Source organism: Stegostoma tigrinum, chromosome 14 (assembly GCF_030684315.1).
Source record: "Stegostoma tigrinum isolate sSteTig4 chromosome 14, sSteTig4.hap1, whole genome shotgun sequence".
Classification (NCBI taxonomy): Eukaryota; Metazoa; Chordata; class Chondrichthyes; order Orectolobiformes; family Stegostomatidae; genus Stegostoma; species Stegostoma tigrinum.
The window spans coordinates 56,835,618-56,855,451 of record NC_081367.1 but is presented as its reverse complement, the minus strand read 5'-3'; positions in this window follow the sequence as shown (position 1 = coordinate 56,855,451).

Sequence of the window (19,834 nt, the reverse complement as noted above, 5' to 3'; positions counted from 1 at the left end):
TGTGTCCAAGCTGATATGCAGGTTTATTCTACGAGGGTTGCAATGTGAACCTCCAAATTTAGAAACAGGCATTGATATTGCAGTGTTAGTCAATATTGCATGATATCTTGTGGGATAGCAGTTATATTATGCTTAGCCAAATCACCTATTTTACATTTTGTCCAGTATCATACTAAACCCCAAAAAGTCATCAGAAGTAACATTGATTCACAGGAACAGGAGGTGGCCATTCAGCCCTCCAAACCTGTTGGCCTGTTACTGTTGTGTATTTCAATTCAATTCGAAAGCATTTGACAATAAAAGCTGGAATAGGCCATTTTGCTCATTGACACTGCTTTTCTACTCAATATGATCAGAATGAACATCAGCCTTGATTTCCCTACCTCATACTATCTGCACATCTGTGGTCCCCATAGAATCCAATGACCTGATAATTTTAGTCTCAAATATAATCAACAAATGAACATCCACAGCTCTCGAGAGTAGAAACTTCAAAAGATTGACAACCGTCTGAGTGAAGAAATGTCTTCTCATCTCATTGCTGAGTTCTGTGATCCCAGCTCTATACTCTTCAGACAGCAGAAACATTTTCTCAGCAGCCACTCATTGAATATTTTATCTGCTTCAGTTCACTTTTCCCAACATCAGGGAACTATTCCTCTTTAGACAATGCTCTCATCCCATGAATCAGTCTAGTACCTTCATTACACTTGCATTAAGGCAAACTTATCCTTCCTTCAGTCACAAGATGAACACTATGAATATTTACCAGTTAGAATCTCTTGTGTTATTTACTAAACAAAAATTTAATCAGTTGTTAAATTTTCAATTGACTCACAATCTCAAAAAATTATTTTGGGGAGGAAGCTCTTAATTTCCACTTCCATTTATGTGAAGAAGTGTTTCCTGACATCCTCTCTAAGCAGCTTGGCTCAAATATTTCTTCCTAAACTCAGTGTCCTTGCTCCCCATGGCTTCACCCCTTCCATTTTTAGTCTTGAATGAATTATTTCCCCTGTTTCCTTCAATCTCCTTTTCAGTGCTTCTGAAAAACATTTGTTTGGTGCTGGTCTTTGCCTGTGCTAGCTCTGTAATAAATCTGTTTATACTTACAATGGTCTTTGTGTGGGAAATCCTTCCTGAAATTGGAGCAGTGTGTACACAAAGAACTGGTCTGCCTCGGCTTAATATCTGTGTGTTTATTTAAAACAGATCGTCAAGCCTTTTGGTTTCCCTCAAACAGCTTTTCCTGTTACTGGTTTTCTCTTCAGTTTTTATCTTTGTACCTTGTTGCCATTTGATCTTTCCCTGATTTTACCCCATTCACAGATCTTCCCTTTTCTTCATTTCTTTCCTCCCCAAATTTTTTCAGATTTGCTGAAAAATCATCAGTTGGACTTCTTAAATCTTCTGGTTTGGTTATTTATTTTATGGGATGTGAGTGCCACGAAATAGTGCTGGGACGTTTACTTCAACCACTGCTATCTTTGTGCTGTAGATCTACCCACAATACTGTTAGGGAGGCCTATCCACAGATACTGCCCGAGCTGCTGAAATATTTCTGACGTTTTATGACTTTTTTTGTATCAGATTTCCAGGATCTGCAATATTATAATTTCTTGTATTAAGAGCAGAAGGACATGTTGATAAGAACAGGTAATGTTGGTTGGGATGTGTAGAATGATCTACTAGATAAGCTGGGCTAAATGCTCTGACTTTTGGCTGAAAATTATGCGTGATTAATTCTTTGTGTTTACCAACTGCTTTTGTCAGGTTCTACTTCATCTCTCGATCTGCTCTGTGATGTTATCCACACCAATACCCCTCAGATAGTTGCTGCTGTATCCTGATAGAAAGTGTTGGGCAGCAGAGAATGTGAAGGGAAGATTATACAACATTTGCCATAGAGGAGTGAAATGATGGTTCATTAATGCAATAGAGAGTTTGTCCTTTAACCAAAGAGTAAACTGAGTGTAAAAAAAACAAAAGAATTGTAAATCAGGAACAAAAACAAAGTTGCTAGAAAAGCTCAGAGATAATGGGAACTGCAGATGCTGGAGAATCTGAAATAACAAAGTGTGGAGCTGGATGAACACAGCAAGTCAAGCAGCATCTTAGGAGCACAAAAGCTGACGTTTCGGGCCTAGACTGGCTCACAACATCTGTGAAGGCAAAAACAGAGTTAATGTTTCAGGTCAGTTCTGAGGAAGGGTCACTGGATCCAAAACATTAACTAAATTGACTATAGCTTTGGGAACCTGAAGAAGGAGAGAGGCTCCGAAAGCTTGTGTTTTCAAATAAATGTGTTGGACTATAACCTGGTGTTGCGTGATTTCTGGCATTAAATATTGAGAGTGGTAGGCCATGAATCTTGCCGGGAGCTGGATATAATGGCAGAATTACAGTACCTTTACCTTATCTGGCTGAGGGTCAGTAAGTACCACCTCTGATTCAGTAAGTTGTGACTTCAAGTCAAGCTCCAGAAATTTGGGTACATTCACATATCAAAACTGAAGTGAGCGCTGGATGTCTTCAGGATGATGCATTAGATTGAGGGCCTATCTACCCTGTTAGATCATGTAAAAAATTCCACGGTAGTTTAGTGGTTAACAGTACTGTCTCACAGCACGAGGGGCATTGGGGTTCAATTTCACCCTCAGGCAGGCGTCTGTGTGGAGTTTACACATTTTCCCCATGTCTGTGTGGGTTTCTTCCAGATGGTCTGATTTCCTCCCACAGTCCAACGGATATGCAGGTTCTCTGGATTGGCCATGCAAAATTGACCGTAGTGTCCTGTGAAAAAGATATGGGAAATATGTAGATGAGGTGGGTCTGGGTGGTATGTTCTTTGGAGGATCAGTGTGGACTCAACAGGCCAATTAGCCTGCTTCCTCACAGTATGAATTCTATAATTTGAGGATGAATGAGAAAGATATCCCATCATCAATATTTAGGTTTCAACCAACATCACTGAAGCAAATGTGTTTTTTGTGAGTGAGCTGCTGTGATTTCTATGGATGTACAGTTCATAAATTTAAACAGTGACTCTGTTTCAAAGTAGCTGCACAGACTGCAAAACACTTTAGTCTGTGAGAGGCGTTACAGAAATGCAAATTCCTCTTCACTGAATCTTGATAAACAGCTATTATAGGATGTCAATGTGATTGCCTCTTAACACTCCCTGGGGTGACTTCAAAATATCATTCAGTTGTACTGTATCGTGACCATACCACAGGCTTTACCACATCGACTCCCATGCTTTGAAAAGGTATCTTGTCTTCTCAGTGTGACCAGGGATGTAAAATAAATGCTAACCTTAGCGTTGACACCCACATGCTAAGACTGAAATATAACCTTGCAGCTGTTGTTCTATCTCAGTGCTGAAACTTGCAATGACTTGAGTTGCCAGTGTGGAAGCTGTAAGTGAGAAAGGAAGTCAGACAGAAGTGTTCACAATACAGAGGGTTGTAAGCATAAACTGGAAGTGTGAGATTGTCAGTTCGAAGCCTGGGACTGCACTGAAAGTGCAAATTTGTAAAGTTGTTTATCTGGATAGGATGTGGGGACAGAGATGGCAAAAGTGTGAATTCTTCTCCTAGTTGTACTTGGGGTGTATATTTCCACAAGCGGAAACAAATAACTCACACTTAAGCAGCAACATTTATTGCCATAGGTCTCCACAAAGTGTTTTGTAATTTTTGAAGCTTTTTTGCATGCAGTAAATGCTTTATAAGGTAATTGTTCAAAAGGATTTCATGTTCATAATACAACATCATTCAATCTTCGGGTGGTGACAGTCAAGATTAACACAGGACTCAAAAGAGAGCAGTTTTTTCTTTATTATTCACAGGAAATGAGATTTTCTGACTAGGCCAACATTTATTGCATGTCCCTAGTTTCCCTTGAGAAGACAATGGTAAGCTGCCTTCTTGAACTGCTGAAGTCCATATACCCACAATGCCACTAAGGAGGGAGTTTCAGGATTTCCAAGTCAGGATGGTGAGTGGCTTGGAGGGGAACATGTAGATGGTGGCATTACCTTTCTCTTTGTAGATGGCAGTAATTATGAGGGTATGGAAAATGCTGTTTAAGAGGTTTGGTGAGTTTCTAATAGAGTGTTTTGTAGATGGTGTACACTGAATATGAATGTGATCCTTATTAAGCAGTCTACTTTGCATTTATGGAGCCAAGCATGAATGTTGTTGGAACTGCACTCATCCAGGCAAGTGGGAAGTGTTCCTATACACTCCTGACTTATGCTTTGTCATGGAGAACAGGCTTGGTGAAGTCAGGAAGTGAGTTACTCACTGGAAGATTCCGAGCTTACAATCTGCTCTTGTAACTACAATACTTATATGACTAGCCCAAGTGGTAATGCTATTGAATGTCAAAGAAAGATGCTTGGATTCTCTCTTGGTGGAGATGGCTATTTGCCCAACATCTAAGTGGTGTGAATATTACTTGCTACTTCTGTGCCTAAGTCTGGATATTGTAAAATCATGCTGCATTTGGGCATGGACTGCTTCAATATCTGAGGAGTCGTGAATGGTGCTGATCATTTTGCAATCACCAGCGAACATCTCACTTCTGACTTTATGATTTAGGAAAAGTCATTGCTAAAGAAGCTGAAGGTGGCTGAGGAACACCTGCAGAGAAGCCCTGGATGTAAGATGGCAGGCTTCCAGCCACTACAACTATCTTCTTTTGTGCCAGGCAAGAGTTTGTTCCCTGATTCCCATAAAATCCTGTTTTGCTAGGGTTCTTCAATGTGACTCATGGCTAGATTGATGTCAAGGGCTGTCACCCTCACTTCACCTTTGGAGTTTGTCTCTTTTGACCATGTTTGAATCAAGGTTAAAATAAGGTCACAAGCTGTATGGTGCTGGTGGAACCCAAGCTGGGAATCACTGGGCAGGTTATTGCTTAGCAGGTGCTGCATGATAACACTGTTAATGGGATGTTCCATCACTTTACTGACAACTGAGAGTAGACTGATGGGGCAGTAATTTGTAAGTTGAATTTTCCTTCCCTTGTGTATATAGTGTATATAACCTGGATAAGTTTTCACATTGTTGCATAAATGCCAGTGTTATAGTTGTATTGGAACAATTTGGCTAGGGTGCAGCAAGTTCTGGAGCAAAAGTCTTCAGCATAATTGCTGAAATGTTGGCCAGGCCCATAGTTTTTATGGAATCCAGAGCCTCCAATCTTTTCTTGAAATTGTGTGGAATATTTCAAATAGGTTGAAGACTGGCATCTGTAATACTGGAGGAGGCCAAAATGAATAATCCACTCGGTATTCTGCAGATTGCTGTGATTGCTTCAGCCTTATCTTTTGGATTGATGTGCTGTGCTCTTCCCAATATTGGGGATGGGGATGTTTGTGAAACCTCCACATCCAGTTCGTCAGCTAGTGAGTTATTTAATTGACTCCTACCATTCATGAGTAGATAAAGCATGACTGCAGAGCTTAGATTTGATCTACTAGTTCTGAATTCACGTAGCTCTGTCTTGGCGACCGCTTCACAAAACATCTATGTTCTGCTCTCAAAAGAGACCCTGAGATACCTGTTGCCTGCCACTTTAATGCACCAGCCTGCTCCCTGGCCAATATCTCTGTCTCTAGCTCGCTGCAGTGTTCTAGCGAAGCCCAACTCAAGCTGGAGGAACGACACCTCATTTTCCGCTTGGGGACCCTACAGCCCTGCGGACTCAATATTCAGTTCAATAATAAATGATAATTCTCAGACAATGAGACAAGCTTGAGACTCAGCATTTAGAAAGGAGGTCCGGATTAATTGGGACGTAATGCAGAATAGGTATGTTTGAAGGCCTCCTCACAGACCAGTTCCTGGTCTTTGCTAAAGAAGCCATTAATAGTTCCAGGCAGGAGGCCATGAGGAAATGGTGGGAAAACTGACTGTATGCCCTCTTCAGTAGTTATATCCACCCCCACCCCACCAGTACATGGAGGGAGAGCATGGATACCGATGCAGTAAATGGCCTGTAGACACCGTAGGGGCTTGCCTGCATCATTATCCCAAAAATAATAATTTAACTTAAGTTTGATAAATATTCAATGTACTTTAATAAGACTTCATTAAAATGTGCATATTTTGATTTACAGTGCCCCACCACTTGAAAGAGTAGAGAAAAGAAGCCTGGTGACAGTGAGCTACCCAAACCAGACTATGATAACTCCTGTTGAAATGTAGGACACCTGACAACCAATTTGCACACAGAAAGATTCACCAATAGGCACGTGATAATGACAAAAAAAATCTCCTTTAGTAGCATGCAAGGAGAATGAGTACAGGTACAGGATATCAGAAAAAACTCTCCTTTTGTTCTGTGAAATACCGATTATAAGATCTTTCATATAGGAATATAGGAACAGAAGTAGCCCCTTGGGCCTTTTCTGCCAAACAATCAGGCCATGGCTGATCTGTGGCCTAACTCCATATACCTGCCCATGTCCCTTAATACTTTTATGCTACAAAAATTTATCTATCTTAGATTTAAAATCAACAACTCATTCTGCATCAGCTGCCATCTGGAGAAGAGAGCTCCAAACCTCTACCACCCTCTATGTATAAAGGTGTTTTCTAACATCTCTCCCGAAATGCCTGGCCCTAATTTTTAGACAATGCTCCCGAGTTATAGAATCCCACACCAGAGGAAATTGTTTATCTTTACCTAATCTGTCTTTTCCTCTTAATATCCTGAGGGCAGACAGTGCCTCAATCAAATGCCTTATCTGAAACAGAACACTTTTGATGGTGAAATATTCCCTTAGCACTTCACTGGGTAAGCCAGCCTGGATTAGTTGCCCAAATCTCTTGACTGCAGATGAGAAGAATTGATCATAAAAGTAAGAATTTAAGTTTAAACTATATAATGTATTGGTGAAAGCATAATTCAAATACTATATGTAGCTTTGGTCTTTTTCTTGAAGGAAGGATGTAAATGGTTTGAAGGTGGCTCAGAAGAGGGTTACAAAATGATACCTGGAATGAGTGAGTGATAATGGGAACTGCAGATGCTGGAGAATCCAAGATAATGAAATGTGAGGCTGGATGAACACAGCAGGCCCAGCAGCATCTCAGGAGCACAAAAACTGACGTTTCGGGCCTACACCCTTCATCAGAGAGGGGGATGAGGTGAGCGTTCTGGAATAAATAGGGAGAGAGGGGGAGGTGGACCGAAGATGGAGAGAAAAGAAGATAGGTGGAGAGGAGAGTATAGGTGGGGAGGTAGAGAGAGGATAGGTCAGTCCAGGGAAGACGGACAGGTCAAGGAGGTGGGATGAGGTTAGTAGGTAGGAGATGGAGGTGCGGCTTGGGGTGGGAGGAAGGGATGGGTGAGAGAGGAAGAACAGGTTAGGGAGGCAGAGACAGGTTGGACTGGTTTTGGGAAGCAGTGGGTGGAGGGGAAGAGCTGGGCTGGTTGTGTGGTGCAGTGGGGGGAGGGGACGAACTGGGCTGGTTTTGGGATGCGGTGGGGGAAGGGGAGATTTTGAAGCAGGTGAAGTCCACATTGATACCATTGGGCTGCAGGGTTCCCAAGCGGAATATGAGTTGCTGTTCCTGCAACCTTCGGGTGGCATCATTGTGGCACTGCAGGAAGCCCATGATGGACATGCAATCTAAAGAATGGGAGGGGGAGTGGAAATGGTTTGCGACTGGGAGGTGCAGTTGTTTATTGCGAACCGAGCGGAGGTGTTCTGCAAAGCGGTCCCCAAGCCTCTGCTTGGTTTCCCCAATGTAGAGGAAGCCACACCGGGTACAGTGGATGCAGTATACCACATTGGCAGATGTGCAGGTGAACCTCTGCTTAATGTGGAAAGTCATCTTGGGGCCTGAGATAGGGGTGAGGGAGGAGGTGTGGGGGCAAGTGTAGCATTTCCTGCGGTTGCAGGGGAAGGTGCCGGGTGTGGTGGGGCCGGCACCTTCCCCTGCAACCGGAGGAAATGCTACACTTGCCCCCACAGCTCCTCCCTCACCCCTATCCCAGGCCCCAAGATGACTTTCCACATTAAACAGAGGTTCACCTGCACATCTGCCAATGTGGTATACTGCATCCACTGTACCCGGTGTGGCTTCCTCTACATTGGGGAAACCAAGCCTCTGCTTGGGGACCGCTTTGCAGATCACCTCCGCTCGGTTCGCAATAAACAACTGCACCTCCCAGTCGCAAACCATTTCCACTCCCCCTCCCATTCTTTAGATGACATGTCCATCATGGGCCTCCTGCAGTGCCACAATGATGCCACCTGAAGGTGGCAGGAACAGCAACTCATATTCCGCTTGGGAACCCTGCAGCCCAATGGTATCAAAGTGGACTTCACCTGCTTCAAAATCTCCCCTTCCCCCACCGCATCCCAAAACCAGCCCAGTTTGTCCCCTCCCCCCACTGCACCACACAACCAGCCCATCTCTTCCCCTCCACCCACTGCATCCCAAAACCAGTCCAACTTGTCTCTGCCTCCCTAACCTGTTCTTCCTCTCACCCATCCCTTCCTCCCACCCTAAGCCGGACCTCCATCTCCTACCTACTAACCTCATCCCACCTCCTTGACCTGTCCGTCTTCCCCAGACTGACCTATCCCCTCCCTACCTCCCCACCTATACTCTCCTCTCCACCTATCTTCTTTTCTCTCCAACTTCGGTCCACCTCCCCCTCTCTCCCTATTTATTCCAGAACCCTCACCCCATCCCCCTCTCTGATGAAGGGTCTAGGCCCGAAACGTCAGCTTTTGTGCTCCTGAGATGCTGTTGGGCCTGCTGTGTTCATCCAGCTTCACACCTGGAATGAGTGAGTTGTTTTAGAAAGATAAAATAGACAGGCAGGGCTTGCTTCAGAAGGGCAAAGGGTGGCCTGATTGAAATATATGAGATCCTGAATAGCCTTGACAAAGTGGATGTAGAAATTATGTTTCCTCTTGTGGATGAGTCCAGAACCTGGGGACATTGTTTAAAATTAGAGATCATCCTTTTATGACAAAGATGATGGTATTGTTTTCTCTTTGAGGGTTGTATGACTTTGGAACTTTCTTCCTCAGAAAGAAGTGAAGATGGAATCATTGAATATTTTTAAGGCATGAGGAACTATACTTTTGTTAGGCAATGAGTCAAAGGTTACCAGGACTAGATATGAATACGGAATTCAAAACCTCCATTATCATATTAAATAGCAGAGGGGATGAATGGTCTACTCCTGCTCCTCATTTGCATATTTTTATGAAACGTACAACCATCTGACACAAACATTCCCACTGAGCCACACACAGAGACCATAGAATATAATATACCAGAAAAACTTATTTTCAGACTCCTGCAGATTTCTCTCTCTCTCCATGTACGTTAAAAATATTGAGAAATCTATCACCCTTTAGACAATATTCAATTTTAATGTTTTTAAATCTATTATCCAATTAAACTGCACTTCCTTGATAATGGTATGGCATTTAAATTGTACGTAATCTCTGCAATGTTCTCAGTGACTCATTCTAGTGACTCATCTTTGTTCCTTTCTGCGATGAATAACTTGGTGACGCTTCAATCAATCTTCTTTGGACTAACTTTGAATAAATAGAAGGTCAGCAGTAAAGGGTTTTGGCAGCTGTTCTGTTTAGCTCTGGATTTGGATGAAAATGTGAACTGTGGCCCTTTGAAAGATTCAAATCTCACTTTTCACTTTGAGCCAATTCTCCAAGCTCATGCTTCATTGTAAAACTAAAGGAGCATGACTCTGATGTAAGCACAACTCTCCAGATAAGGCATCACACTGAGGCATTGTCGATCTGGTTTTGTGCTGAAAGCAGACTCGATGACACTATTTGAGGACTTGGGACATTCTTCTGGGTTGGGGATTGCTACTTTGCTGGAGTTCTATGCTTTCAAGTGCAACATTTAATCTGCCCTTTGAGTTGGAGCAAACAATGTCACTATTTGAAGACAAGGAGGGGACGTTTATTGTAGGTACATGAGTCAATAATACTTTAGCTAATGTCAGCAAGCTAGCTTAGCTATTCTCTTCTCTCATAGCCATTAATGGGAGCTTCCTGTGTACTAACAGTGACATGTCTCCAATTGTATAACAATGACTGCATTTAGAAAGTACTTAATAGGCTATAGAGCATCTTAATACCTCTTGAGATAAGGAAAGATGTGAGAGAAATACAAGGGCAAAAGGGTGGCATGGATACCCACATGGGTTCCAGTCATGCTTGTCTCTTTGTGGGGCACGTGAAACATTCCTTGCTCCAGTCCTACTCCGGCCTCCAAGCACAACTCTTTCTCCAGTATCAATGGAATCATGAATGCTGTTTCTCTCTCTCATCCAGAATTGTAAAAAATTATATACTTTGCTTCCAATTTCCACGCTGCTCTCACTTCATCTGGTCCATCTCTGACTCCTCCTTTCCTCTCCTTCAAATCTGATCCTGAGCTTCCAGTTGCTTGCCACTTCAACACGCTACCTTGTTCACTGGCCAGATTTCTGTCTCAGGTTTGCTGCAGTGCTCCAGCAAAGCTCAACACAAGCTTGAAGAACAGCACCTCATTTTCCGCTTGGGAACTCTTACAGCCCTCTGGACTTAATGTTGAGTACAATAACTTTAGAGCTTGAGCAGCTTTCCCCATGCTTTCCCTCACCCCACATAGCAGACCTTGTCATCACATGGGCTGCTACCACACACTACCCATTGTCAGCTACTAATAGTTCTCATTGGCAGCTTTTCATTCCCCCAGGCTGGTCTTTATACATTCCTTTGACTGTCCAACTGTTGACTTGTCCAACTTGTTGTCCAAATTTGACTGTTTCCTTCTCTTTGGGCTCTATCTCAACTTACCATTTACTCCTCCCACTCCCCTACCCTATCTTCTACATGAAAACTATCCTTTTCCTAGCTATCATCAGTTCTGAAGAAGGTTACTGGACCCGAAATGTTAACTCTGATTTCCTTCCACAAATACCACTGGATCTACTGGGATTTTCTAGCAATTTCTGTTTTTGTTTCAGATTTCCAGCATCCACAGTTTTTTTGTTATTTTGTCAAGAGAAATACCACCCCTTTCTTTCTTTCTAATTGTATGATGACATAGATCACATATCTCTCACCATCAGGAGCAAATGTTACTTCCATATGAAGCAAAGTAGGATGTGCCAGAAATGACAGAGAACACACCTTAGGATGAGAAGCTAACCAAGTGAAGTGACAATGATGAACAATCCGAATGTTGCCATAAGAACACCCAGTCAGAATGTAAATGAACGTGGTCCTCAAACAATGGGTATGGGTAAAGATTTGTAGTCCTACTATTTTCAATTAAGAATGATGGTAGGCTAATGGGAGAAGAGCATTATGTGATCATGACACATTCTACTATGTCAGACTAGGAATATTTTGCAAGCATTTTCAACCAGATATAATGCACCAAGTTCTACTAGGACTTTGTCTATAGAGCCCCAACATCAAGGACAGCTATTTCCACACAACATTAAAGTCAGCTGTTGAATTTTTTTTTAACTTAGAGTCATAGAGATGTACAATATGGAAACAGGCTCTTCAGTCCAACTCTTCCATGTCAACCAGGTCTCCTAAATTAATCTCGTCCAATTTGCCAGCTTTTGGCCCATATTCCTCTACACCCTTCCTATTCACATATCCATACAGATGCCTTTGAAATGATGTAATTGTAACAACTTTGACCACTTCCTCTGGCAGTAAATTCCATATCTGCACCACCCTCAATGCTCTCCTGGCCAACATCTCACCTTTCACCCTGCATAAATTTAAATCTAGAAGCTCTCCACTTACTGTCTAGATCAGCCACACCTCCAGTGGTCACTGATACACACTGGTCCCATTCCAAGTAAACTTAATTTTAAAATTTGCATCCTCATTTTCAAAATCCCTCCTTAGTTCCATAACCTCCTCTAGTCCCTCATTCATCCGAGATCTCTGCACACCTCTAACTCTGACCTATTACTACTCTTTGGACTTTGCACTGGCGCTGTTGGTCTGGAGTCTGCTATAGAAATGACCAAATTTTTACCTGACGACAATGGAGAGGAGAAACGATTGATGTTTACAGATTGAAGAATCTTATGATGCAGGAGGAGGCTTGCGCTTGTGCTGGCTTCTTGCAAGAGCTAGCCACTTAGTTCCACTCAAGCCTATTCTTGCTCCAAAGCCCTGGGAGTTGTACCATTCAAGCTTTTTATTTTTCTTTTAAATTATTGCTGAATCTGCTTTCAGTGCCGTCCCAGGCAGCATATTCCAGAACAGGGTAACACACTGCCTTAAACATGTCTCCTCATAGTACCTCAATTTTTTGGGCTCATTTAATGCTTGGTTTGCACTGTAAAGTTATGCCAACAGTGTATGTTCAATTCCTGTTCTAGTTGAGGTAATCATAAAGGACACTCCTTCTCATTCATTCCTTTTGCTCGAAGCATAATGACTCTCAGGTTAAATCACCACCAGTTGTCTCTTCTGAATGAGAAAATAGGGTTATGGTGACTTTACCTTTTATTTTTATGAATTTTTGTTTACCTTTTGCAGAAATCATGCAGTGACACACATAAGGACAAGTGAATTGGAAGTTGTAGATGGAAGCAATTATTTCTGAAAGCGTCTTTTACAAGTTATTGTTTGGGAAGTGAGAGAGACAAGATTTTCTAGAGTGAAAGCAAAGGCCAGGAATGTTTGAGATGAATGTACGTCTACATTGGAATTTCTCTTGTAAACCTGAGTTGATAAAATTGATATAGCTAAAACAGGACTGTTGTGACGGTGAACAGATCCAGCATTTGTGCAGAATTTAGACCACATATCTGAATTACTTGTTTCTTGTTAATTTCTCTTTCAGGTGAGGTGTTCATGAAACACTTTGCAAGACTTCCACTGAAGTCTGTGATTGACAAGAACATATGAACATAAGAATTTGGAGAAACATAAGTGCATTTGACCCCTTGAGACTGATGTACCATTCAACAAGATCATAACTGATTTCTACCAGAAGCCCAAGTTGATGGACTATATTTATACTCCTTAATTCTCTTGCCTAAAAATCTATGGATTTTAATCTTAAAATATGCTGAACTACTGAAATGCCACAAAATTATGGCACAGAGAAATTGAAATATTCATAATTTCCTGAGAGAAGAAATTTATCCTCATCTCATTCCTAAATGGCTGAGACCTTAACATGAGACAAGAATATTATGCTTTATGCTTCTCAGCTGAAGAACCATTTAATGCACATCAATAGCAGAAATTGAATTAATAATAGCCACTGTTATTATTCAAGGTTTAACATAATGAAAGAAACATAACAATCCAGATGCATAAATTGATGCTCCAGACGCAGGTTGCTTTTAAATTCATTCACGGTATGTGAATATCACTGCCTGGGCTGACATTTATTGTCCATTCTTAAGTGTCTCTGAGAAGGTGGAAGTGAGTTGCACTGTTGAACTGCTGCCGTTCATTTGGTGCAGGTATACTTAACAGTGGTCTTTGGGAGGGAGTTCCAGGATTTTGATTCAGTAACGGTGAAGAAATAATAATATATTTCCAAGTCAGGATTGAAAGTGGCTTGGAGGGGAATTTGCAGATGTTGATGTTTTCATAACGCTGCTGCCCCTTTCCTTCGAGATGATGTTTGTGGGTTTGGAAGATATTGTTTGAGGCCATTGGTGAATTAATACAAATGGGGCACATTGCTGCAATTGAATGTCGATGGTGGAGAAAGTAAATGTTTGCGAATGTGGTGCCAATCAAGTGGTCTGCCTTGCCCTGGGTAATGTTAAGCTTCTTGAGTGTAGCTGGAGCTGCAAAAAATTGGGAAAGTGGTGAGTATTTTATCAAATTCTTGACTTGTGCCTTGAAAATGGTGAACAGGTTTTGGGGAGAGTCAATTGCTCACTGCAAGATTTTTAGCTTTTGAGCTGCTCTGGCTGTCACAGTTCAGCTTCTATATGAACATAAAAGTAAAAAAAGAACAAGAGAAAAGGCCACTCTACCTATTGGTTCAGTTCTGCCACTGAACAAGACCACAACTGACCTGATTTTAACCTTAGATCTACACTCCTCCATGCTCAAGATAATCTTTCATCCTCTGATAATTAAGGATCTATTTTCCTCTGCCTTAAAAGTAGTTAAAGATTCTGCATCAATTGCCTTGTGAAGAAGGGAATTCTAAAGACTCACACTCTCTGAGAGAAAAATGTTCTCCTTATCTCTGTTTTCAATGGGTGACTCCTGATTTTTAAACTATGATTCTTAGTTCTAGACTGTCCTATATAAGAAAACATTCTTTCCACACCCACCCAACCAAGTCTCTCAGAATCTGATATGTTTCAATTAAGTCACCTCTGACTCTAAATTCTAGAGGAAACAGGCCTAACATTTCCTCATAAGGCAATCAGCTCATTCTAGGTATTAGTCTAGTAACCCTTCTCTGAGCCACTTACAATGCATTAATATCCTTCCATAAGGATGGTAACCACTACCAGACACAGTACTCCTTCTGTAGTTTCATATCCCTACAATAATATTCTCCCTACTCTTGCATTCAATACTCCTTGAATAAAACATGCTATTAGTTTTCCTGATTACTTGGTAGATCTGCTTACTAACTTCCTTTGACTTGTGCACTTGGACACCCAGACTTCTCTGCATCTCATAGTTCTGTGACCTCTCATCATTTCGATAATATGCTTCTTTCCTATTCTTTCTGCCAAAATAGACAATTTTATGCTTCACTGTCCATTTGCCAGATTGTTGCCCACTCACTTAACTTTATCCCTTTGTAGACCCCTATTGTTCTCTTCACAACTTATTTCCTTACCTATTTTTCATCATCAGTAACGTTTGCTTCCACATCCTTTGTCCTTTCATTCACATCACTTATATAATTTGTAAAGTGTTGAGACCTAGTACTGACCCCTGAAATATGTCACTCATGACATCCTGCCAGCCTGAAAAAAAAAGTCATGGGCCTCAATCAAACACTTCCACCATCTACAATCCGACACCACCACCCAAGACATTTTTCCATCCCCACCCTTGTCTGCCTTCCAGAGAGACCACTCTCTGTGTGACTCCCTTGTCCGCTCCACACTCCCCTCCAACCCCATCACGTCCCGCACCTTCCCCTGCAACCGCAGGAAGTGCTACACCTGACCCCACACCTCCTCCCTCACCCCCCCATTCCAGGCCCCAAGATGACTTTCCATATTAAGCAGATGTTCACCTGCACATCTGCCAATGTAGTATACTGCATCCACTGTACCCAGTGTGGCTTCCTCTACATTGGGGAAACCTAGCAGAGGAGTGGGGACCGTTTTGCAGAACACCTCCACTCGGTTCGCAGTAAACAACTGCACCTCCCAGTCGCAAACCATTTTAACTCCCCCTCCCATTCCTTAGACAACATGTCCATCATGGGCCTCCTGCAGTGCCACAATGATGCCACCCGAAGGTTGCAGGAACAGCAACTCATATTTCCCTTGGGAACCCTGCAGCCCAATAGTATCAATGTGGACTTCACAATCTTCAAAATCTCCCCCTCCCCCACTGCATCCCAAAACCAGCCCAGCTTGTCCCCTAACCTGTTCTTCCTCTCACCTATCCCCACCTCCCACCTCAAGCCGCACCTCCATTTCCCACCTACTAGCCTCATCCCGCCTCCTTGGCCTGTCCATCCTCCCCAGACTGACCTATCCCCTCCCCACCTCCCCACCTATACTCTCCTCTCCACCTATCTTCTCCTCTATCCATCTTCGGTCCGCCTCCCCCTCTCTCCCTATTTATTTCAGTTCCCTCTCCCCATTCCCCTCTCTGATGAAGGGTCTAGGCCCAAAATGTCAGCTTTTGTGCTCCTGAGATGCTGCTTGGCCTGCTGTGTTCATCCAGCTTCACACTTTGTTATCTTGGATTCTCCAGAATCTGCAGTTCCCATTATCTCTGAAAAAAGAATGATTTGTTCTCACTCTTTGCTTCCTGTTAACCAGCTAATCTGCTACCCATGTTACCTGCCAAACCATTAGCTTTTATGTTCTGCAATAACCATGATTGTTCACTTTATCAATGCCTTCTGGAAATTTAAGTAGGATGCATTCACTGGTTTCCTTTTACTCACACCATATGTTCCTTCTTCATAAAACTTTAGTAAATTAGTTAATTATGATTTTCCTTTAATGAAAGAGTTATTTTACCTATTTTCAATCTAAAAGAGCCTTTCCTGAATCCAATAAGTTTTGGAAAATTAAGACCTAAAGGTAAACTATCTCCCTACATATTACTTTTAAGTCCCTGGGATGAAATTCACCAAGACCCTGGGATTTGTCAACTCATAGCTGTCAATGTCTTCATGATGACATGCTTCCCTTTCAATTCCTGACTGACAGCTCTTTCCAGGATATGATGAAGGGTCTAGGCCCGAAACGTCAGCTTTTCTGCTCCTAAGATGCTGCTTGGCCTGCTGCGTTCACCCAGCTCTGCACTTTATCTTCTGTTATTAATTTCCTAGACTCATTTTATATGGGATCAACGCTTTATTTCATTAATCTTTTTTTCTTGTTTAAAGATCAGAAGAAACAACGCCAATCAGAGTTTTATATTTTTGGCTAATTTTCTCTAGTCCAATAGTTTTACCCTCCTTATGAATCTTTTTGTAATTCTTTGCTATTTTCATACTCTGTTCAATCCTCTGATCAGCCACCTCTCTTTGCATGTTTATATGTTTTTTGTTTTGAGTTTAATACTATCTTTGGCATTTCTAATTCATCATGACTGGCAGATACACCCTTTAGGAATTTTCTTATTTGTTGGGATGGATCTATTCTGGGTTTTCTGGAAAATCTCCGTAAATGTTTGCCACTGCATCTCTATTAACCAATCGCTTAACCTGAATTCCCAGTTCACTTTCATTAGCTCTGCTTTTATGCCCTCATAATCATCCTTGTTTAACACAATAGTCTTAGGTCAATAATTTTCTCCCTTAAACTGTATGTAAAATTCAACCATGTTATGATCGCTGCTACCCAGAAACTTTCACTGCAATGTCAGCAGTTAATCCTATCTTGTTGTTCAAAACCAGGTCTAGTATAACATGCTTTCTGGTGGTGTCATAACAGGTTGGTCTAAGAAATTCTTCCAAAAAACATTTCTGGAGAATGGATTTTGATAGTGGAGGGTTCAGTTAATACCATTGCATGTCAATAGGTTAATGATTAGATTCTCTCTTGTTGGAGAGGGTCATTGCCTGGTGCCTATGTGGTGTAAATGTTGTTTGCCACTGACAACTTATACCTGAATTTCATCTTGATCTTACTGCATTTAGACATGGACAGCTTCTGTATCTGAGGAGTAATAAATAGTGCTGAACATTGTGAAATCATTGGCAAATACTTCCATTTTTGACATTTCAATAAAGGGGCTGTAATTGGTGAAGCAGCTGAATATGGGTGGGCCCAGCATACTATCCTTTGGAACTTCTGCAGAGATGACCTGGGTCTGACATGATTCAATGACAGCTGGTGAATTTATGTTCAATTAATTATATAATCTGGAATAAAAATCTAATGTTCATAATAGACTTTCTTATTAGACCCATCTGTGTCCTAATGGGAGGAAGTCCTGGTGTCCTTACCCAATCTTTACTAATATGGTACTCCAGACCTACAATGATGTGGTTGATTCTAAACCATCTTCTTAAATGACCTAGCAAGGAACATATTTATATTCAAGAAATCATCTCAATTGCACCTTTTGCAATGGAGACAAAAAATTCATTTCTAAATTGTGTCTTACATTTCCAAAGCACACTGCAAAGGGGTTCACAAGTGATGAAGCACAATTGTTTTGCACAAAGTGTGACAGCCAATATGCATGAAGTGAGCTCCTGAAAATGTGATTAAAGACCAGACAATTTATTTTTGTGTCATTGTTTCGTGGACAAATAGTGGCCATGACATTGAAGAGAAATCCCTGTTCCTCTTTGAATTCATGCATGATTCCTTTGCCTACCAAAGAGATAGTTGAGGGTTTCAATTTAACATCAAGCACATCTGAAAGTACACCTTCATCCAATGTAATTGTAGAAGTCTTGTTCCTAAACAATGTTTGATTTTTGTTATTCAGTGCAATCTCATGGTTAACTCGTCTGCCTGTCTGTGTGCACGTGTGGAAGAAATCATGAGATGTTTCAAGTACTAATTTGTCGACCTTAGTGAATTTGGTTTAATTGTTTACTTCTAGTTAGAATCTAATTACCTGTAATCATGATAATAGGGTTTATTTAGAAATCATGGGTGAGCAAGAGTTACAAAGGAGGTTCATATAGTAAAAGCAGATCTTCTATGAATCACAGCATGCCCGCTTGTTTTCTTTATGGAGATTGGAGATTGCACAATCCCTCCAGCTAGAATGTAATAGGATGTTTGGTAGTCATGGCAGCAGCTACTTTTGCTGTTGGAGTACCTGGTATGACAGGTGCAACATCACAGTAATGCATCATGAGTACTTGCTTAGATGTTCGTGGTCAAGTCTCTACAGAAGGACTTGAGCCCACAACCTTTGGAGATGGTGATGAGAGTGTCATTCAATGAACCACAGCTGACATAGCAAACAGAACCAGGGATGGAAAGTTAGTGCTGACCTTACAAATGTGACTACATTCTGAGAAAGAAGAAAGCAGTTTGCCTCACACTGCAGAGATGAGAGAAACTATTAACACAGCAACAAGGACAAATGGGGAAGGAGTTGCCTGGAAAAATTGGGCCTCTGTCAGCTGGGATATAAAAATTTCTAGCCTAGCCTACTGAATTAAAATGATGCAATGATTTGACTGAAACTTATCACTATGTGCCTGCGCTTCACATGAGGAAGATCAGTTATATTGTCACGATTCACGGGGGTAGTGTACTGAAAATCAAACTCCACTATTTCTGGAGTCATCACAAAGTTAAGGCTTTTAAAATAAAACACAAAGCCTTCAAACTATCTAATTTTCAGACCCAGGTTGTTAAAAAAACAATAGAGTCCTGGTTTTTGTACAATATTCACTAATACAGATCATTAGATTCTAGCTACAGGTAAACAATTAAACTAAATTTCATAAACTCTTCAAATTAGAACCCTAAACCCCTTATAACCTCTCCCTACACAGACATGAGCAGGGAAGCAAAATACATGGGTGGATGGAAAATTGTTAAAATGGTTCCCTAGTCTTTGTTTGCAATAACTGTTCAGTTATGCTTATCTGAAATTTCTTCCCGGCCTTCCTTTTTCTAAATGCTTCTACTAGTTGGCAAGAAGCACAGGGTCACTGGTTCATAGATGAAACTTTCTGACTGATTCAATTCAAAGTTACGACTCACAGCATCTGCTGAAAGAAGGATAAATGGCTCTTCTTCTGGTTCAAGGTTGGAAAGGACCGTTGTCATTGGTAACCAGTCCCTAATTGACAAACCTATCAACTCACTCACAAACAACCATTTGGCTTCATTTCATCTGCACTTGGCTGGAGTTCCCAGCTATAAAAACAGGGTTCACAATAATTAACAAGTGGGTCGATTTGAAAACTGCTGATTTCCTGGTAAATCCCTGGTTTACAAAACAGTTCTTTCTCATTATAGTCCACAGCTTTAAGAAGTACAAAAATAAAAAGACATGGTCCTGTAACATCTATTCATTCAAAAGGCTCTTTAAAAAATCTATCCAATTAATTTCTGGGTTAATTCTCTTAACCTAGAAAACTTTTTACTTTGCAGGTACATACCCAATTTCATTTGAAAGTTTCAACTGAATCTGTTTCCACTG